The 22,872-nt window shown below is 38.1% G+C and overlaps 1 long non-coding RNA gene across 1 annotated transcript in view; it reads right to left on the bottom strand.

Moving 5' to 3' along the window:
- Nucleotides 1-1,403: 1,403 nt before the first annotated feature.
- Nucleotides 1,404-22,872, bottom strand: part of LOC127492405 (uncharacterized) — a 36,036-nt gene continuing 14,567 nt past the window's right edge. The window contains exons 3-5 of the long non-coding RNA XR_007921846.2: nt 21,129-21,177; nt 6,014-6,092; nt 1,404-5,842 (exon numbers count right to left, since the gene is read on the bottom strand). This is a non-coding gene — a long non-coding RNA (uncharacterized lncRNA). The remainder of the gene's footprint in view (nt 5,843-6,013; nt 6,093-21,128; nt 21,178-22,872) is intronic.

Raw genomic sequence — 22,872 nt, 5'->3', positions numbered from 1 at the left:
TCCATGCCTTTAACCTAGGGAATGTATTTGTCAGAATAGCACGTGCAGAGAATAAACAGCTCCCTTTACTGGCAACAGAGCGGGGGCCAGGGAAGTCACACGTCAGAGATTGGGAGGGCTCTTTTTATAGATTCAGGGCATGGGAGTTAAAGGTTGAGGCAGATCTGATCCTCATTGGTTGACCTTTAGGCACCCGCAGAGACCTTGACAGGACTTTCTTCCCGGGAAGTAGGCCTCTTCATTCCTGGAAGTGCAGGCCTTCCCTCCTTGCGGATCCCAAAGCTACCAAAGTTTGTGAGAATTGGGGGGATTTGGCAGGGTAAGGAAAGCATTTAGACGAGTGAGGCAAACAGAAAAAATAAATACATCTTTTCAGGGTCTGGGGTAAAGAAAGGATTCACAGGGGCATGGAGCACAGAGCCCACGGCCTCACTCCAAAGTGATAAATTGATCTCCGAGGTAAGAACAGAATGTAGTTTTCAGCTTGACACCGTAACGGGCTGCCAGATTCTAGTGCTCTGTCAAGGAGCCTTTGGAATTCATCAGAGTGTTGCTCTGGCTTGAATTTCCCAATTATACCAAGACCCGCGCCCAGTCTTGTGCAATGGGCCAATCCCTGTGAAAAGAAGCAGAGACTAACAGGACCAACATTCCCAGAGCTGAGATGAGAAGTATAGAGTCTCAGCTGCAAAGGATTGCTCCAGCCCAGTCAGGATGTTTGACCTCTGAGTCCTAAGACTGGCAGTCACACTAACCACTTTTAACTGGCTGCCAGGGACCTGGTGTTCTTAAGCATGAGAATTACTACGGAGAGTGGGGCTCTCCAAAAAAACAGAAGCAAGAGCAATCTGCATGCTTATCCATCTGGAGAGGTGATCCAATGCTGCCTGGAGTTGAATTCAAACTGGATCTGAGTCACCTTGGAGTTGTACCCCAATCCTGGTGCCAAGCTGGTACTGGGAAAATGACAACAAAGAAGACAACCTCAATTCTTGTCTCACACAGAAGAAGAATTTCCATGCAGACAAGGAAGCGAGCAAAGAAAGATTTACTTAGGTTAGGAACCTCCTGCAGCAGCAGCCAGGAAGGGGGCTCCAAGAGAGGATGATCCTAGAAACCAGTTGAAGTGGAGTCTTTTAAGCACAAATTTGGGGAACAATCAATGGGCAGGGACAAAATCCATCAGAAGGCAGGAATTGTAATCCTGTCTAGCCTGCACAAGAAAACAAAAAAGCCTTCAGAAGGGTGGGTGAAGTAACTTCTTAGTATTTTCATGATAAAACCAGAAATTCCAGATGGTTGGGATGAGCACTTTTGTCTTGCTAAAGGTAGCTTCTGGGGAGAAGAGAGAATCTTAAAGGGACTCCTCCTTTTCTTATTCCTACAGGGATCTGACCCAACTGCCTATTAGTTTATCTCCTCACAAAAAGACCTTTCAAATAATAAAATGTATCTATTACTTCATGTATTTGAATAAGCATAGTACGTATTGCAGCCCATTTAGGATTTGGGAAAGGAGATATAAGAAGTCATTGATATGAGGATGGTTCAAAATTCACTACAAATGCCTCTGTCTTGGCACTAAGTTTTGGTGGGAAGGCTTCCTAGAATATGATGTTATAGGGACAATAAAATATCTTAAAATTCTGCAAGCTAAATAATATCTCTTGATTGCTAGCTACTACCCTAATCCTAACAGAGAGGTGTGCTCTCAGATCACTCCTGTAGTACAGGCTTCACTGGGCATGCACCCTTCAGTGTAACTCTAGTATTCAGGCAGTCCTGAATTGAGTCTCTGCTCCACCACTATTTGTTGAATTCGTTCTGCCCTGGTGGGAAAGCAAGCAGTGATTTTGTTTTTTTCCACTAATGAACTTCAGGAAGCGTGACCTTACCAAAACAATTTGTCGAACTTTTCTATCCCTTTCTCCTCACTGGACTCTCTCCACATTCTCCAGCCAGTTAAGATGAATCATTCTGAATGACAGCAGTACTACATGGGAAGACATTTTATGACTTTTGGCAAGAGGTCCTATAACTCAGGATGTCTTCTGTCTGGGAAAAGCTAGGCAGACTTCTTACATTTGGTAGAACTGATGAGCTTGAGTTCTTGGCCTTCTCTAATTGGATAATCTGGGAGTTACTACTTCAAAAGACAAGGGCACTGGAGCAGGCATTTGGCATAGCAGTTAATACACCTGTTAAGATGCTTGCATCCTACATTGGAGTACCTAAATTCCATGCTTGGTTCTGGCTCCTGACTCTAGTTTCCTTGTGCTTAATAGTGTGGATCTTGGTAGACAGTAGTAATGGTTCAAATTGTTGAGTTCCTACCACCCATGTGGAAGATCTAGGTTAAATTCCTGGCTATTGTCATTGGTCTTTGCAGGCCTTTAAAAAGTGAGTCAAAAGAGAAAGTGTCTTTCTCTCTCTCTTTCTGGCTCTCAAATAAATAAACAAATATATCTTAGAGATCTTTCAAGTATGATCTGACTTTACTTTGTCATAGTGTCATGTATCCTTTACTCCCCTCTGAGATGGGTACCAGCAAACCTGTCTAATATCTTTTTAGATACTCACCTTACTCTAAGAAAAAAATGGGCTCTATGGAAATTTACAAAAGATATTGATAGCAAAATCTGCTAAATGAGTGTCTTAGATAGTTCAAGTTGCTATAAAAGAATATGACAGACTAGATGGCTTAGAAATAATAGAAATAATAGAAATTTATTTTTATAAGTTCTGGAGGCTATATAAAACTCAAGATCAAGAAACTAGCAGATTTGTTATCTACTGAGGATCCATTTGTTTCTTCATAAATGCTCTTATCCTTACTATCATATCACATGGCAGAAGGGAGAATGGAGCTTTCCGGGGTCTCTTTTATAAAGGCACTAATCCTGTACATGAGAATGCCACTGTCATGATTAATCACCTCCCAAATCTCCTACCTCTAAATATCATCACAACAGGAATTCAGTTTTAATATGTGAACTTTAAGAAAGGGAGAACACAAACCTGCAGTCTATTGCAAGTTACTGTGAGGAGTCAAATCGTTTAATAGGCAATTATGTTGATCTCTGTCAAAATGAGGAAAGAGGAAATCTCTGCCATGGTGTAAAATGCTTGTTTCTCCCCAAAAGCTTCCTTTAGCAAGACAAGTGCTCATTTCATCCTTCTGAGTTTCTTGTTTTATCATGAAAATAGAAAGAAGTTACCTAACCCACCCTTCTGATAGCTTTTTTGTTTTATCGTGATCAAGACAGGGCAAACAAAACTACAAATCTATCCTTTTGATGGGTTTTGTCATTGCCTTCCAATTGATTGTTAGCTGTTGTTCTGTTTTTGTGTTTTTTTTGTTTTTTTTTGTTTTTTTTTTTTTTTTCCCAAAAGAATTGTGCTTAACCCCACTTCTACCAGTCTTTCAAGTTTGGCTCTCTTGGAGCCTCCTGCCTGGCTCCTGCAGCAGGCGCTTTCTGACTTAAATAAATCTTGCTTTGCTCATTGACATGTCTGCATGGAAATTCTTTTTTCATGTGAGACAAAGAACTCAGGTCATCCTTCTCCACTGCCATTTCACCTGTATCATTACTACAGCAAAATTTTCCTGTATGTTTAAAAGATGAGTTTAAGTTATGCTTGTATGTTTACAAAGAACATTTATTTGAAGAAAATGCTTCAAAATTTAAGCAGAAGCTATCTTTGGGTTGTGATATTACGAATGACATTCTTGGTTTTTGCTTGTATTATGTTTTTAAAGTGAATATATGCTGTGGTGCAAAAATCATAGCCTCTTCATTTGTCTAAGTGCTTTAATAGCTTCTTAGAGTGCCTATATGTGGATGCCTGTTAATGCACCTGAATCTTTACATTACTATATTACAATTGTCCCTTTCCCACATTACACATTTTTCTTTGTCCCACAAAATTATTTTTAAATTGTACAGTCAATTAAGAGTCCATTGTGGATTTGCTTCTCTCACACCCAAAGACTTTTTTATTTACTCTGCCTAAATGAACTCTACACATCAACAATGCAGCATCTTTGCACAATGGAGCATTGAAGAGACAATGTGCTTCATAAGTGACATAGGGCACTATATAACTGCTTTCCAATGATCTATACAAATGCCAGCCAATCCAGGAGATTCATTTACTAGAAACCAAACAAATACAATGAAGACTGTTCACAATTCTCCAAAAGGCCAAGAGCACAGAACCTGAGAACAACATCCGGGCAACTCTTGGAAGCCCTTAGAATAAGGCAGTGACCATATAACTGAGGATAAAATGACTTTGCAGGAACTTACGTGTAAGCAGCACCAGGTATGACTTAATCCATATTTTGCCACGTGGAGGTAGATGGCCTTATATTTTTGTGAAGATCAAAGAGTAAAGTAGTTTTCCTTATATATTCAGTAAGTGACAGGCAATGGGATTTAAAGCCAAGCTGCTTTGTCTCCAAGTTCTGTTCCATGACTTTTCAAAGGACAAAGATTAAATGGAAGCATGGACAGCTGGGGCAGGTAGGGGTGGGAGGCCGGAGGATGCAGTGAGAAGATACAAGAGGGCAGAGGTGAATTTTCAAATTTTCACTTACTCCTAAATCTTATTGACCCAATTGGCCCCAGTCTGCTCTTCCTTGTGTTGCCACATTGTTTTTCTCAATTCAATCCCTTCTTCAGATTGGGTTTTAAAACTTGTTGAGACTAAATAAAAAGTTTCCATTAGGGAATAACTATATCTCAGAGAGTCTAGATGATTTCTAGACTTTTAGAATTTCCTTATTTCAAATAAACTATTCAGAAAACATCTTCATTTTGATATGCAATGTGAGGCAAGTACCAGTGTGTAAAATACCATTATTTTAGAGTGAATGGGCAGGCAAGTAATCAATTTGAAGGTCATTTAAATAGATACATTTAAATATAAATATTTAAATAGATATATTGCATCAAAATATATGTATCTAGTGTGGATCTAGATTCAAAATTAGATAGAAGCATGAATTTAACTTTGATCAGATAAATAAAATTGAACAAGCTGCTTCACCTCTGTGGACATACAAAAAATGTCTAAGATATATGCTTGGAGAAAGGCATGCTGTAAAATGGAAGAACTGGGCTTGGAGTTCAGATCTATTGATTGCTAAGTTACCTTGTCAACTATGTTAACAGTAGATCCCAATGAATACTTTTGGTCCTAATTGGTTCTATTTTTCTTACATGTAGTCTGGACCCCGCACCCTTTCCAGGGCTGGCAGTCACAAGATCGTTCTGCTTCAAATGATAAACCCCACAAGCATAGGATTATTCTTCGTGTAATCTACTGTTTCTACCATCACTCCCTTACTAGCAAGAATCCTAGAAAGAAAACAAATGCAACCTAAAAAGGAAATATAAGACCATTTTTACTACTCAGTAAGTGTCAAACACTAGATATTTTCACATTATCTCACATCTTCATATTATTATATCATGTCATCCTATAAATTTATGTCATGATAATTATTCACAGTTCAGAATTGGGAGAATCAAGACCTACAGAGATGAAATGACTTTTCCAATATTGCACTGCAATGAGTAGCTATGACAGCATTTAAGGTCCGTGTTGTTTCACTGTCCCAAGGTATCTTCCATGGAACACTGAGAATAAGGTACATTAGAAGAGATAACTTCTATTAACAGCTTACCTTGAGCATGACTTTATTTCCCAAAGAAAGGCTAAATGGAGATCCTCATTCTGCACAGTGGTCTACATTATCATCTACATTATCATTATCTTTCTCTGTCCTCCATCCTGGTGGATGTAAACCAACATTTACCCCATTCTCTTGAGAGATCTAGAAAAGAGTTGCAAAGCCAAAAATACAAGAGTTCTGACCTCTGGAGCCCATATGCCCCAAAAAAACTTAGGCATTTGGCTATCCCTTCACAGTCTGAGTTTTGGTTATTTCCCACCCAGGACTGAGCAACAGTCCCTATAAGAAGAGGTTAAGGCTGGTGTGACTTACCACTCCTCATCCTTTACAATAGAATGTAATAGATTCTTGTTCAGCTCCCTCACAAATGAAAAGCATCCAGAAAACAGCACTAGGAAGAAAAAGCAAATCAGTCGTGCAGTGACTAAGAACAGCAGAAATCTCATGTCTGTGACAAATAGCTTTATGCAATTTCCAATAATATAATTATAAAGGGGTGACATGGGAAGCAGTCCATACAGCAGACTCATAGAATGACAATTGCTTTAAGTAGCACTCTGACCTCAGAACCAGCCCTTAAGGCATTCTGGTATGGTTATAAAGCCCATGAGAGTTTTTGAGGCATGGAAATCCAAGACACTATGGAAAAAAATGTCCTACATGAAGGACCTCTGTGGGTGAGACCCCAGTGAAAAGAAGTGATCATCAAAGAGGGATGTACTTTTCTTTGAAGGGAGGAGAAAACTTCCCCTTTGCTTATGACCTTGTCTAAATACTGAAGGAGCCTAGGCATATCATGTCAAGTGTATCAGGTGATCACTGACATCACACATAAGAGTGTTCATGGTTAAACTAACAACAGGAGTCATTATGCAGTAACTTCCCATGCAGGACCTCTGTTATCAAAGAGGTATATTATGAAAGTTAACAGTAAAACTTGCTCTCAAAGATTTATTTTGCTCTAGTGTATTAAGTAGAGGATATTCTAAGTCTCATAAGTTTTAGTTATGCGAAAGTATTCAACTCCAGTGCTTTTTTTTCCTTAGGTGCTTCTTTAATAAATGATAAAACTTGCTCCCAAAGACTTATATTCTTTTAATTTATTAAGTGAAGGATATTCTTATGTCTCATAAGTTGTATCTATGTCCTTCCTAAGTGCTCGCAAAAGATATATCATTCTTGGGTACCTCTTTCAAGTTAGTTAAATTTCTAAAAAAAAAAATAAGTGAAATTAACTTCAAGATGCAATGACTTTGAACAGCCATTGTCTTGACTGTTGAGAAACAGATTTTTTTTTCCGTACAAAATTGTTGAACTCTTAGTATAGAGTTAATCTTCTGTGTATAATGTTAATTGAAAATGGGTCTTAGTTAAAAATAAGACCAGGAATAGGAGAGGGAGGAGGACGAGGAGTGGGAGTGTGAGTGGGAGGGTTGGTGTGGTGGGAAGAATCACTATATTCCTAAAGCTGTATTTATGAAATGCATGAAGTTTGTATTCCTTAAATAAAAGGCTTCATTGGAAAAAAAAAAAAAAAAAAAAAAAAAGAAAAGAAAACAAGGAGGCCAGTCTCTCTCAGTGCTTATACTGTTGTCCATAAGGTGGTGCCATACTCTACCTTTGACTTCTTTCTGCTTCATGGAGACCTTGCTCCTCCTTCCTTGAGAGAAGTGAACAAAGAGAGGCAGGGCAGAAGAGGAACAGAGCTAACACTCCTGGAGGACCTCCTGTGTGCCAGGTCCACATATATATATATATATATAGACAGGCAGAGTGGACAGTGAGAGAGAGAGACAGAGAGAAAGGTCTTCCTTTTTCCATTGGTTCACTCTCCAAGGCTGCTGGGCCGGTGCATTGTGCTGATCCGAAGCCAGGAGCCAGGTGCTTCTCCCATGCAGGTGCAGGGCCCAAGGACTTGGGCCATCCTCCACTGCACTCCCGGGCCATAGTAGGGAGCTGGCCTGGAAGAGGGGTAACTGGGACAGAATCCAGTGCCCCGACCGGGACTAGAACCCCAGGGTGCTGGCGCCGCAGGTGGAGGGTTAGTCTATTGTGCCACAGCGCCAGCCCCAATATATATATTTTAAGATACATTAGTTTAATTCTCATAACCATATATTGAGGTGGCTATACATGTTTAAAAATGATCATCTAATATTGAATATTGAGGACTTATTCTATGCCAACCACTATACTGTATGTTCATTACCCTATTTGACTCCTTTATTATGCTGAAAAAATAAATATCTATTTTTATAGATGAGGAAACCATGGTTTAAGAAGAGTACATGACTTCAAAATCATATAAATATTAAGGTAGGACCCTGGTATGCAGACTCTGGAGCATAAGGTCAGAATCTGTAGAATGCAAATGGCATTTCTTCAGTATGAGAAAAATTAAGTAAAATTTAACAGAGTTGGAACTAAAGCCAATGCTCCTAACATACTTTGATTTAAAAATAAATATAGTTCTCTATGAGAACTACATATATGTTTTATGGAAAAATTCTATTTTATATATATGTAGCTTTTAAATAACAATTTGATTACTCATCAAGAATATTTGAAGTGTTGGATGCACAATATTTCATGAAGTAAATGATATAATGTAATTAATTTTACAGATATTTTAAATCTGCTCCAGTGTTTACTCTCAGGTGTGTTGTAATGTACAGCCTTGAGTTCAAATTTGAGTACACATCTATACCTTTTTCTCTGAGCTTGATTTCTATACATAGAATTGCTATATCAAAGGACATGACCACTTAAGTTAATATCTACTACCAATTATTTCCAGGAAGATTGTTTCAGTTTTTTCCTCAATTATTGTATTTTCAGTCATTTATTCCTGCTAGTGTTTTGATACTGGATTTCCAGTCTCCAGAACTGTGAGAAACAAATTTCTGCTGTTTATAAGCCACTTCTTTGGTATTTTGTTGTAGCAGCTCAAAAGGTCTATGACACTAGATTTTGAATTGAACTTCTCTACTCTAATGAAGCTGTCCTCATCATTGCTAGTGTCTCTGTAAAACTTAGAATCTTCACATGTTTTCATGAGATTCTACTCATCAGAACTTTCATTCCTTAGTCACAATGACATTGTATTTTTTCTGCCTTTGTCTTATCCATAACTGACTTCTCTCTCTCAAAATTCTATTCCTTTTCCACAGAAAACCTTCAAATTACTACCAAAGTCCACTTTTCCTAAACCTAGCTGAATAAGTAGCTTGACTATTTTAATGTAAATTCAAATTTAGATTGTAACGTTTTAAAAATTTCTCAAACAAGCAGAAAATTTGTCCAAGTATACGGAAAAGACAGCATACAAGAGAACTTCCAGACACAATGGTAAAACAAAGATAAAGAGATGTGCACAGTACTTTCAAGAATGGTTGAAGTAGAATTTATCCTAGCATGCTGAGGTATTTGACAGGTATTGCTCAAAATGACAGTTGGAGGGCAGGGCATTTGGGTTAAAATGTTCCTTAGGATATCCACATGCCATATCGAGTGCTTGAGTTGAGCCTTGGCTTCTTGCTCCATTCCAGCATCCTGCTGATGTGCACCCTGGGAAGCAGCAGAAGATAGTTAAGTGGTGGGATCCCTGCCACTCACATGGAAAATCCAGATGGAGTTCTGAGATCCTGCCTTCAAGCCAGGTCCAGCCCTGGGGTAGTAAACATTTGGGGAGTGAATCAGCAGATGAGATCTCTCTCTCTCTCTCTCTTTCTCTCTCTAGTCAAATAAAATAAAATAAGCCCAACTTTTTTTTTTTTTTGAAAAAAAAAAAAGGAAAGTGGTAGAGCACTAGGAAAATATTCAATGTTACATTCATTTTGGAAATATGGAGTGTTTTGCCCCAAACATATTATACAAATGTTTATGTGTTTAGTAAAAGCTCTGAGAAGTCCTAAGGGCCTGTTTAATACAGTCTTTCTCCTACTTATTTGACTACTGGACCATTTGAGATAGAAAACCTAGTGAGCTACAAATACAGGAAATTTGGTTTAAGAAAGTGAGGTTCCAAGTAATAAGGTTAGAAAGTAAGGAGAGGCACTTCCTGGTAGATCTTCGCTGCCCAGAGATGATAGAGATTTTAGATGCTTGTTCTGCCGTGAAGACTGATTACAGATCTTTAATCAGCTAGTCAGGTTGGACTAAGTGATCTTCTTTGAATGGATTATCAAAGACATCACTGACAAAAAATGAACAAAATCTTGCTATCTCTTTGTACCTAAAATTTTTTAAAAACTGTGAAAGTTGTAGGGGGCAATATGGCACAATAGGTTAAGCCATTATGGGTATAGTATAATATCATATGTGTATAATAAAATATTTAAACTCTATAGGTGATAAGATAATTTTTTTGGTCCAGAGTAATAACTGATATTATCACATCTCCTAGGGCTCATGCCCTGATACTAATGCTACATTCAAAATACTGCTTCCACATCACTCAGAATATTACTCATCATTTCATTGTACTGTTCCATTTTTATTTCTGTAATGATGATAACAACCAAATCATCAACACCTAGTGAGCAGTGCATTCTATCAGAGAAAATATATTGTGGAAGATAACCATTTTCTCTAAGCTGAAATGACACTCAAAAAATAAAAAAAATAAAAACCCAATAATACAGAAAAAAAAAGAAGACAGTGTGGTATTCAAAGGGAGAAAGCTGAAAGCTGACTCTCTTTGCTGTAATTTTAGAAAATAGGATATAACAACCTCTTTTGGTTTGGTGTCTGTGCATGTCTCAATATTTTTATAGAAAATGGCAACATAATTTCTAGTCTGAGAAGTGAACTGACATGGCCAGCAATTTTCAGTGGCCTCTGAAGAGGAGATAAAGCTGATATGAATTATATCTTTGAAGTTAGTGTATACCCACCAGTATTATTCATTGAAATAGAAGCCAGAATGTTATCTTGGAATCAGAATGAGCCAGAAATGAGTAAAACACTTGTGCTCACAAGATTTTGTTGTTCCTGGATGAATTACAAATCAAATTGTCAAGTGTGTAGTTAGCTGCCTAGTTGAGGGGAGCTCCCTGTGAAGAGGAATCATCACAGTGAGGCAAGAGCAAAGGCACTGGAGTCACAGGTACAATCCTCTCTCCACCACTGACCAGCTGCATGCTCTTGGGCAAGTTATTTGACCTCTCTGAACCATTATTTCCATGTTTAAAAAAGGGGAAAAGTAATCATAAAATCTTATATAATTGCTTTAAAATTTCTTAAAATTGAAAAGCAGTGAGAGAGACTCAATAAGTGTTGGATGCCTGTTCTAATCCCAGATGCTCTACCTCTATTCCAGCTCCCTGCTAATGCACCCGTGAAAGCAGCAGTGGATGGGCTCAAGTGCTCAGCCCCTGAATTCATGTGAGAGACCCAGAAGAAAGTCCTGGCTCCAATATGGAACAGCCCTGGCCACTGTGGCCACTAAGGGAGTGAACCAGCAGATGTCTGTCTGTCTGTCTGTCTGTCTGTCTCTCTCTCTCCCCTCCCCCCCTTAACTCTGATTTTTAAATGAATAAAATAAAAATTTAAAAACATAAAGTATATAGTCAAATGAGTAACAAACGAAAAAGTACAAATGACTAATACTTATTTTTAAAATGATAACTTCACTATGCAAGAAATACAAGTTGAATAATGAAAAATCATGTTTAATTTTTTAACTTTGAGAAATCATAGCAGAGGAGGAAGAAGTGGAGGAAGCACAGATGTAGAGGAGCAGGAGATGAAGAAAGAGGGGAATAAGCTAGTATTGGATGAGAGCCATTCACACATATTGCTAATTAGAATGCATAGGCACACCTTTCTAGAGGTTGATTTTGTGTTATTTACTATAAATTTTATAGCTTTCCATATAATTTAGCTCATGAATTCCCAAGAAATTCCCCTTAAAGAGATTCAAGGACACACACAAATGCAGGTCTACAAGAATGTTCATGACTGCTCTTAAACAACAACGAATCATTGGAACCAATCTAACCACCTACTGTAGATGAATGGATAGAATAATCTGTATCACATGTACCCACAGAAGTCCAGGAAGTTACTAAACATTACATATTTTGCATTATTACATTTTACATAATACTGCACAATGAATGCAAAACAGTATCACAGCATATACTCCTTAAAATATACACAAGAAAAAAGAGCAATTGTTATTCTGACAGTGATCATTACTTGGTGATGGCTTATAAAACTTTGTTAATTTGTGTCTTGAATAAATATCCCTCACTTACTGAGAGATATAAAAATAAATAAGAACTGGGGCTGGTGCTGAGGCACAGCAGGCTAAAGCCCTGGCCTGAAGCACCAGCATCCCATATGGGCACTGGTTCTAGTCCTGGCTGCTCCTCTTCCGATCCAGCTCTCTGCTGTGGCCTGGGAAAGCAGTAGAAGATGGCCCAAGTCCTTGGGCCCCTGCACCCACATCAGAGACCCAGAGGAAGCTCCTGGCTCCTGGCTTTGAATCAGCACAGCTCCGGCTGTTGTGACCATCTGGGGAGTGAACCAGCGGATGGAAGACCTCTCTCTCTGTCTCTACTTCTCTCTGTAACTCTGTCTTTCATATAAATAAAATAAATCTTTAAAAAAATAAATAAATAAGAACTGAAACACAAAGAAACAAATGAGGAAATATTCAATGTTAAGGGGAGGAATTCTTGAAGATACGCATATTTGCAGACAGGATGAGGTTGGGGAGGAAATTGTAATGATGCCTACGGTAAGATGTAGAAGGAGGAAAAGCTTCTGAAAAGCAAGTGGATCAAAGATGGCAAATTAAACAATTTCTGAGGTCTCAAACATAGTATTTTCAATAGGGATTAATGTGTATCTTGAGACCCATACTGACTTGAACTATTGTATTATTATAAGTTGTACGCTTAGTGACCATTATATAAGGTCATCCCAAAGACAGAGCTTGCATAGGAGGAATTTAAAATTTACAGTGTAAATCATGCTGAGAAGAGATACCAATAGTGGACACAGGGGCCTGCGCCGTGGCTCACTTGGTTAATCCTTAGCCTGCGGCGCCAGCATCTCATATGGATGCTGGGTTTTAGTCCTGGTTGCTCCTCTTCCAGTCCAGCTCTCTGCTGTGGCCTGGGAAGGCAGTGGAGGATGGCTCAAGTGCTTGGGCCCCTGCACCCACATGGGAGACCAGGAGGAGGCGCCTGGCTCCTGGCTTCAGATCGGTGCAGTGCCGGCCATGGTGGCCATTTGAGGGGGGGTGAACCAACAGAAGAAAGACCTTTCTCTCTGTCTCTCTAACTGTCTAACTCTGTCAAATTAAAATAAATAAATAAATAAATAAAAATAGTGGACACAAAATGGTGATTGAGGTAACCCTTTACAGAGACGAAGTATTTTCAGGGAGGTAACTAACTTTATGATATGGAAAATTCTTTATAACTCCTAAGAATAGCCATATCTTATGGTGGTTTTAAGTGATTTTCTCTGTTAAATTTTCTTTCTAGTATCAAACTCTTAATAATATTATGGTACTCAAATACAGTTTTACCTTAGTTGTGCCACTGAACATTAAAAAAGAATCTAGGTATGGTATCAGGCTTGTACAGATTACCTAAGGCAGAGAGAATAGTGTTCATTTTTTTTAAAAGTGTTATTTATCTGAAAGGAAAAATGACAGAGCCAGATTGAGAGAGAGACAGAGAGAGAGACAGAGAGACAGAGAGAAACGGGGGGGGGGATCTCCCATCCACATTCACTCCCCAAATGCCCTCAATATTCAGAGTTGGGCCAGGCTGAAGCCAGCTTCATGCAAGTCTCCCATTTGGGTGTAGAAAACCAAGTAATTGGGCCATCTTCCACTGAATCCCAGGTCTATTTTTTTTATTTATTTATTTTATTTTTAAAAAAAACCTTTTATTTAACAAATATAAATTTCCAAAGTACAGCTTTTTGATTACATTTGCCATTCTATGGGTCTGCTGTGTATCTCACTTCCCATGTTGGATCATTCTCTCCCTTTTTGATTCTATCAGCTAGTATTTGCACACACTATTCTTGTTTATGTGATCCCTTTGGTTCTTAGTCCTATCATTATGATCAATTGTGAACAGAAATTGATCACTGGGACTAGTGAGATGGCATTGGTATATGCCACCTCGATGGGATTGAATTCAAATCCCCTGGTATGTTTCTAACTCCACCGCTTGAGGCAAGTCAGCTTGAGCATGTCCCGAATTGCACATATCTTCCCACTCTTATTCCCACTCTTATATTTAACAGCGATCACTTTTCAGTTAAGTTTCAGCACTTAAGAAGAATTGTGTATTGATTACAGTATTCAACCAAAAGTATTAAGTAGAACAAACAAAAAAAATACTAAGAGGGATAACATATTAAGCTGCTCATCAACAGTCAGGGTAAGGGCTGATCAAGTCACCGTTTCTCATAGTGTTCATTTCACTTTAACAGGTTTCCTTTTTGGTGCTTTCTGAATTTAAACTAGAGCTTTGCATTCAATTGATTTAAAGTAGAACCGATGAATTGCAAATAATAATGATTTTGATATCCAAGGTCTTCATAAAGCCAATGATACCTGAAGAACTCAGTTACAGTCCTATGTCACATGGTACTATTATGTTCACATACATAACACGTTTATCCTGGCCTCACCAAGATATCAGTACAAGTGAAGTTGCACTGATAGTAAAAACTGAAATCATGCCAGTCCAATTGTCGTCTATATAAAGGCTGACTTCCAGCATTTTTTAAAATATTTCCCAATCATTTCTCAAAGTCATCAAAAAGTCATTCATAATTCTTTAACTTCTTAAAGTTTTATTCATATTTATTTGCATTTTTTTGAAAGAGTGACAGAGAGTGTTCATCTGATGGTTCAAGTCCCAGATGCCCACAATGTCTCATCTTGAGCCAGGCAGAAGCCAGTAGCCCAGAACTCCATCCAGATCTCCCATGTGGGTGGTAGGAACCCACCTGGGACTATCACCTGCTGCTCCCATGTACTGAATTAGAAACAGGAGTGGGTACTTGAATCTAGTCGCTCAGATGTGGGGTGTGGGCATCACAGCTGTGCCTTAAGAGCTGAACCACAACACCCATCCTGTCGCTTAATCCTTTAACGTTATGCCACGTTTTTAGACTGTTTAAGTGTTAATGGATACCACTGACATTATTCTAATATTTTTAGCAGTATCTCCTGCCCTGGTATCATTAATTCATGCAAAAAATTTTGCTAAACACCTCCCATATGATATTGTCCACTGAAATCACTGTATTAAACAGAGAGTAGGGGCATGGGGAGTTAATCTGCCTCAGCAGCATTGGCATCCCATAATGGGTGCCAGGTCGAGTCCTGACTGCTCCACTTCCCATCCAGCTCCCAGTTAACGTTCTTGGGAAAGCAGATGAAGATGGTCCAAGCACTTGGGCCCCTGCACCCATGTGGGAGACTCAGAAGAAGCTCCTGGCTCCTGGCTTCAGATCTGCCTGGCTCTGAATGTAGTAGCCATCTGAGGAATGAACTAGCGGATGGAAAATTCTCTCTCTCTCTCTCTCTCTCTCTCTCTCTCTCTCTCTTTCTCTCTCTTCCCCTCTCTCTGTAATTCTGCCTTTCAAACAAATTAATAAAAAAAGAAGTTATTACTCTCATGAACCTTAAATGGCAATAAACAGGAACAAATGGATACAGAATATGCTAGATTGTGATAAATATGAGGACAAATAAGGAAGAGCGTAGAAATGCAGAATAATGAAGGTGAGTACAATCTTTTTAAAATACAGAAGCATTGTGGTATAGCAGGTTAAGCCATCGCCTGCAGCACCTGCATCCCATATGTGCACTGGTTGGAGTCCCGGCTGCTCCACTTCCAATCTACCTCCCTGCTAATTCGCCTGGGAAAGCAGCAGAGGATGGTTCAGGTCTTGGGCCCCTGCACCCATGAGGGAGACCTGGAAGAAGTTCCTGATGTTGGCTTCGAATCAGTCCAACTGTAGTTACTGTGGCCATTTAGGAGAATGAACCAGTGGATAGAAGACCTCTCTCCCTCTCCCTGCCACCCCCACTCTCTCTGTAACTCTGCCTTTTAAATAAATAAAATGTCTTTAAAAAATAAAGTAAAATAAAATAAAAATTCGGGGAAGAATCTTTGCCTGCAGAGATTTGCTGGAAATGAGGGAGTGAACCAAGCGGATACCTGTGCAAATTTCACTCACAATAGTAGTGTCAGTGAGGAGCTCTGTAGAAACTTTCTGTGCCTAGCAGCACCATGCAGACTGGGGAAAGGTCACGTCAGGGAGGCAATTGCTAATACACCCGAAGTTGTGTCACAAACTGTAAAACCATCAAGTCATCACTAAACAGAGGCAACCTGTGTTTCTTGCCAAAGAGGGAACAATGCCCATTCTGGCACTGTGTGTCAGCATTTGTCCTAGAAGTACTGAAGAAGAATTTCATTAGTTCAGAGTCTCACATTCCCAAGGGAAACAATACCTACAGATTCTGCAGGCAGAATCTCTCTTTGGGGCTAAAGCATAAGCCCAGGGATCAGGCTAAGAATCTAACATAACGCTATCTTATCCAACCCTTCCCTTCCTTGAGACTCTATAGCACTCATCTACAGTTCTAAAGACCATCCTGGCTGTGCAAAAATGACTTGAACAACTCAGATTTTGATCAAAACTTTATCTCTAGCAAGTAGCACAACATGACTGTTTATGAAAACTACCCCAAAACTAAATTTGAGGAAACAAATTCATCTAAACTCATTGATGAAAGACATGTCCAGAAATGTCTGACTGCCAGTCACACATACAACTCAGTTTGGGATCTGATTACTTCACTAGCTCTAGAAAACTTCATCTGTCTGTGGGTGATAGAGCTGAAATGCTACCATTTTCAGAGACTTCTCAAGTTCTTTTTTCTTTCTTTCTTTTTTTTTTTTTTTTAGAAAAACAGATAAAAATGGCTAGAGCTTTATTGTTTGGAATCTATGAACAAAAAGGAATGGAAACAATTTATTTCTCTCTCTCTCTCTCTCTCTTTTTTTTTTTTTTTAGCATGCATAGATTTACTTTATTCTTTAACAGCTTCCAACATATGATTGTGTGGAAATAACACATTCTTTTGCATCAGTTCCCTATTGGTCAACATTTAGATTATCTATAATCAGTTACTACATCAAACTAAACAATAAAGAATATCTTTACAAGTATGTCTTTGCACTTTGTGAAAGTACATCTCTAGGCTCTTAAGAAGCAATTAACTAAAATTTATATAGAATCCAAATGCTCCAGAATAGTCAAAACAATTTTGAAGAATTACAGTAAACTATTCACATTATCTGATTTCAGATATAGTTTTTATATAATTTTAGTGTAAGTACAATTAAATAGATGAATATGACATAACATACAGAGCAGAAATAAACCAGTTTAAAGATACCAAAATATCAATGAGGAAATAAAATCCTTCAATAATCAACTAGAAGGAAACTATGGAAAATGTGAACTTCAACTTCTACCTCAAATTCATTTACAAAAATTAATTTGCTTTTCATTAATTTTATTTTTTTATTTTTTTAAAATTTTTTAAACTTTTATTTAATAAATATAAATTCCCAAAGTACAACTTTTGGAATATAGCGGCTTTTTCCCCCCATAACCTCCCTCCCACCTGCAACCCTCCCATCTCCTGCTCCCTCTCCCATCCCATTCACATCAAGATACATTTTCAATTATCTTTATATACAGAAGATCAACTTAGTATATACTAAGTAAAGATTTCAACAGTTTGCACCCACACAGAAACACAAAGTATAAAGTACTGTTTGAGTACTAGTTATGCCATTAATTCACATAGTACAACACATTAAGGACAGAGATCCTACATGGGGAGTAAGAGCACAGTGACTCCTGTTGTTGATTTAACAATTGACACTCTTGTTTATGGCGTCAGTAATCACCCTAGGCTCTTGTCATGAGTTGCCAAGGCTATGGAAGGAAGCCTCTTGACCTTATTTAGAAAAGGTCATAGTCAAGGTAGAAGTTCTCTCCTCCCTTTAGAGAAAGGTACCTCCTTCTTTGATGGCCTGTCCTTTCTGCTGGGATCTCACTCATGGAGATCTTTCATTTAGTGTTTTTTTTTTTTTTTTTGTTTGTTTGTTTGTTTGTTTTTTCACAGTGCACAGTGTCTTGGCTTTCCATGCCTGAAACACTCTCATGGGCTTTTTAGCCAGAACTAATTGCCTTAAGGGCTGATTCTGAGGCCAGAGTGCTGTTTAGGACATCTGCCATTCTATGAGTCTGCTGTGTATCCCACTTTCCATTTTGGATTGTTCTCTCCTTTTTAGTTCTATCAGTTAGTATTAGCAGACACAAGTCTTGTTTATATGATCCCTTTGACTCTTAATCCTATCATTGTGATCAATTGTGAGCTGAAACCGATCACTTGGACTAGTGAGATGGCATTGGTACATGCCACCTTGATGGGATTGAATTGGAATCCCCTGGCACGTTTCTAACTCTACCATTAGGGGTAAGTCCAGTTGAGCATGTGCTGAACTGTACATCTCCTCCCTCTCTTATTCTCACTCTTATATTTAACAGGAATCATTTTTCAGTTAATTTTAAACACCTAAGAATAATTGTGTGTTAATTAAAAAATTCAATTATATTTTAGTTTTGATTTTTACATTTTTTAATTTATTAGCATATAAAGAACATATTTCATAATATAATTCCAAGAATACAATGATACTTTCTTCCTTTCTTCCCTTCTCTTTCTTTTCTTGCCTTTTTTCTTCAAATTTTTATAATAATATAATTTCTGTTTACTTCATAATCACAGGTTCAAGGCTCTTCTAAAGAAAGAGCTCTACAAGTAAAAGGTAGATGAACTGCTGTTCCACAGTGGTACAGATGTGGGTAATCAAATAATAATATATCAGCTTAGCTCAATATATTCTAAAGGTTTTTTTTTTTTTTATCCTCTTTATATTAGCTAAAAACAATCAGACAACCTGATATTTGTCTTTTGGGGTTGGGTTTATTTCATTAAGCATGCTGGTCTCCATTTGCATATATTTTGCTGCAAAAGACAGGTTTTCTTTTTTATGGTTGAGTAGCATTCCATTGTGAGTATATACCATAATTTCTTTATTCATTCATTAGTTGATGGACATCTGGGTTTGGGTTGAAGTACTTGTAGGAAGAAGTAGGGTTTCCAAATCAAATAGATCCAGATAAAATTTTGTCTTTTCTTTCCTGTCTTCCCTTGGGCAATTGCATCCATTCATCATTTACTAGGCACTGATGCATCACAGGGTAGTTTCGGAGCCCTCTTCAGGCACAAAGTATGTGCTGATAAATAAGGCAGCTTTTAAATTCCCTTGTCAGGAAATTGAATTTCTTGTGAAGAAGGTGGCTACATCAGGTATGAGTTATTGTAATTATGTAGTCAATTCTCAGTTTCATTAACTGAATGGCTTAGGCATAATATCTGCTTCACTGGATTATTTAAGGATTGCATAGCTAAAATACATAAAGCACCCAGCAGACCAACTCAAAGAAGACGCTCAGGAAATGTGAAAAGCAGCAGAAAGCAGATGAGAGAGCATGGAGTGATGCTGTGGGGCACACTCTGGAGTGCATCAGTATCACCTAGGGAGCTTTGCAAACACACTACAAATGCTACCCTCTGGAGATTCAGATTCAGTAGATCTGGAATGGTGGCCAACAAGTTGCATTTTTAGGATTTCCCAGCTGTTGCAGATGCTCTTGGTCTGAGAACCACATTTGAGAACCACTGGGGAATCAGATATTATGCCAACTTTACTTCAAAGCTGCCTTTCAGGATATTTATGGTTATACTCAAATATTCTAAACTAAATATCTCTCAGTTTTTAATCACATATCTACAAAACTGAGGATAATAATATTTCACCGGACTGTTTTGAGAGGACATGATAGTATAGTTTGACCTGTAGTAGTAGAAGAGCAATAAATTTAAAATAATTGTTTAACATTACAGTCTTCATTTCTCTAAGCTCTAAAATTACTGTCTAACTCTTAGCAGTTTCTAATTTTTATGAAAGTAATTTTGTAACATTATGTTTTCTACTTGACAGATCCTCAAGAGAAAGGATATAATTTTCTACTTTGCTAGCCTAACAGTGCCTGGACTGTCATAGAAACTCCCACAATAAATGTGCATTATCTTTTTTTAGATTTATTTATTTATTTGAGAGATAGAGTTACTTATAGAGAGAGAGAGACAGAGAGAAAGGTATTCCATATGTTGGTTCACTCCCCAAATGACTGCAAAGGCTGTAGCTGGACCAAACCAAAGCCAGGAGCTAGGAGCTTCTTCCAGGTCTCCCATGTGGGTGCAGAGACCCAAGCACTTGGGCCATCTTCTGCTGCTTTCCCAGGCCATAGCAAAGAGGTAGGTGGGAAGATGAGCAGCTGGGATATGAACCGGTGTCCATATAGGTTGCCGGTGCTGCAGGTGAAAGCTCCAGCCCCAGGCATATCTTTTTATAACTGAGTCCTTGAACAGATATTATATGTCTCCATCATCTTACTTGTTTGTTTGTTTTTCCGAAATAATCCAAATTCCAATAGAGAGTTAAAATAATTTTATCCTTTTTCAAACACAAAATACCATTGTATATTAATTATTCAGATATGACTTATTCCTAGCATTGGAGTAACTGATCTTAAGCAATTACTTTCTCAGTTGTGATATTGATTTTCTTCTTGTTTTCTGGCCAGTGCTCACAAAATATTCTTTGTAGTCTTTTCACCACACTCCTAATGTTGGTATCCTTGTCACTACATTTTGGAAACCTATTCATTCAAATCAATGGGGCACTCAGGGCCACCTTCATAGATATGTGACTTATGCAGCCAAACAGGACCCCATAGTTCAAAGGGTTCTGTGACTGGTTTAAGGTATGATCACCATCTTTAAATTCTTAATTTTTAACAACAGATGATATATTTTTCTTTTGCTTTGGACTCCACAAATTATTGAATTTGTCCTGCTGACACTAAAGCTGAATGTAAAGAAAATGTGGATGCTACATTAACAACCAAAAAAATTCTTCTGTCATCTTCTGCCAACTCATTTATAGGTTTCTCAAACACTATATAATCTTGGGACAACCACTTCAATTTGCTGAGTCTGAACTACCTCATGTATAAAACTTCATTTTAGCTGAGTGCTCTTTTATGCATTTATATTGCTCAAATATATAAATAATTAATTTTAAATACAGAGAACTTTACAACTTAGAAAAAAGACCTTTTACTTTAGGGAAGCACATTTTCTAAATGTATGAAATCTCTTTCAGAAGAGAAACAAATGGCGAATGTACCCTAAGTTACCATAATAGTCTCAATTCATATAACTATATACCTTGCATTTCCTGGGGCTAGTGAATCCAGAAAGCTTCCCATACCTTAGCCTGAAAAAAAAAAAAAAAGGCACATCAAATACAAGCTGAGCCTCCTAATTACCAGGAATCCAGGGCCTATTAAACTGTGAGGATGCATATGCACACCTAATTATGTTTATGCCTACTTATAAATCAGCAAAGTGAAAGCATATGCATGCAGAAAATTACCCATCATTAACTTTCCTAATTGCACCCAAATAAAGAGGGATGTAATTCACTTCAGAATATGTTTTCATCCTTTGGGCAAAGCCTGCGCTCATCTTGTTTAGGTTTTGAAAAATTGTCTTCTTGCTCATAAATGGAAATCAATTATTTGGATGCCAAAACACAACATAGTACTTTCCTGGGTGTTGAGCCAGAGAAAATGAAACAATTCAGATATGAATGTCAGAAGACTAGAGCAGGGATCTAGGAGGCAAACAGCACGGAGAGGAAATACTAGGTAAATGAAAACAGTTCTGTCATTCTGATGAAGAGAGCAATGCAGATGGTGACAGGCCAACCACAGATACAATAGGATGCAGCAACTGGGAGACATCCTCAGGGAAAAAAAAAGCATTAAATTTAGATGTTGGACAAAGACTCAATTTCATGACAGTAATTGAGATCAATTGCAGCACTGTCTGCTCTCCCCACTCTCAATTTCCCTTGTACTTTCTCTGAACAATTATTGTTCTATTACTGGCAGGATTAAGATAAGAGAGAAAGGAGTTGTGCATGCCTAATTGGATTTCAATAGATGGTCTATTGCCTTCCTTAGAGACAGGAAGCAGAATGAAAAGGGGTGGAGCAAAAAAAGGGGGCCATAATGGGAAGTCATTTTTGTGTTAATTTAGATGTTTGGAGTTCTAAATAAGAAATTTGAGTCAGTGCCTTGGACAATAGCTCCCTCCTAGGTGCTTTCCATGTGTCATCTCATTTTTCTCATTTCACCTGCACACACACACACACACACAAAATAAAAAATTAAATTAAATTAAAAAAAAAAAACAAACAAACACGTGGGAGGTTTCTGCTTTTGGGCCCATTGCACAGATGAAGAAGAAGGAGATCAAGCACCAGCCTCTTTCTGACTCTTAAGCTCTTATTTCAGTTTGTACTGCCACACAACCAAAGGTAATCTAAATTCCCAGATAGGATCATTTGCATTTTGACAAACATGCAAATGGACTTTTATTTTGTTCTTCAGTTTATTGTTGTTGTTTCTTTTTTTTTTTTAAAGTAACACAACTGAATTAATGAATCTTTGTGAAATGCAACTTGTACCAATACCCTTACTAGCTTTGGATGATCTATGCTAACACAATGTTTTCATTTGTGTCTGCCTCTGCGGTGCTGCCGGTGATAAGCGGTGGATAGCAGCTCCAGGTGCTTGCTGTACATGGCTCTGGCCTGCTCTCTGAGTGTTATGGACGCTACCCTAGTTTCCAGACTTCCCCTCTCTCCTACCTGAACTAAAGCCTTCACTTTCCTAGATAGCTCTTGCACTAAATAAAAGCTTAGAATGTACCATGCTGCCTCATTTATCCACGCCACTATTTAGAATTCTTCTCTAAATATTAGGCAAGAACCCTCTTGGGCTTACTAATACTGGGGATTTATTAGTAAGCATATGGTGAAATCGTATGGCACCCCAAATTCTGGTAGCACATGTGGCATCCCAGATAGCAATCTGGGGAACTTTAAGGGGCCACATTTTAGTGT

This window comes from Oryctolagus cuniculus, chromosome 1 (assembly GCF_964237555.1).
Source record: "Oryctolagus cuniculus chromosome 1, mOryCun1.1, whole genome shotgun sequence".
Taxonomy (NCBI): domain Eukaryota; kingdom Metazoa; phylum Chordata; class Mammalia; order Lagomorpha; family Leporidae; genus Oryctolagus; species Oryctolagus cuniculus.
The sequence above is the reverse complement of the archived record's forward strand: the minus strand, read 5'-3'. Positions and strand labels throughout refer to the sequence as shown.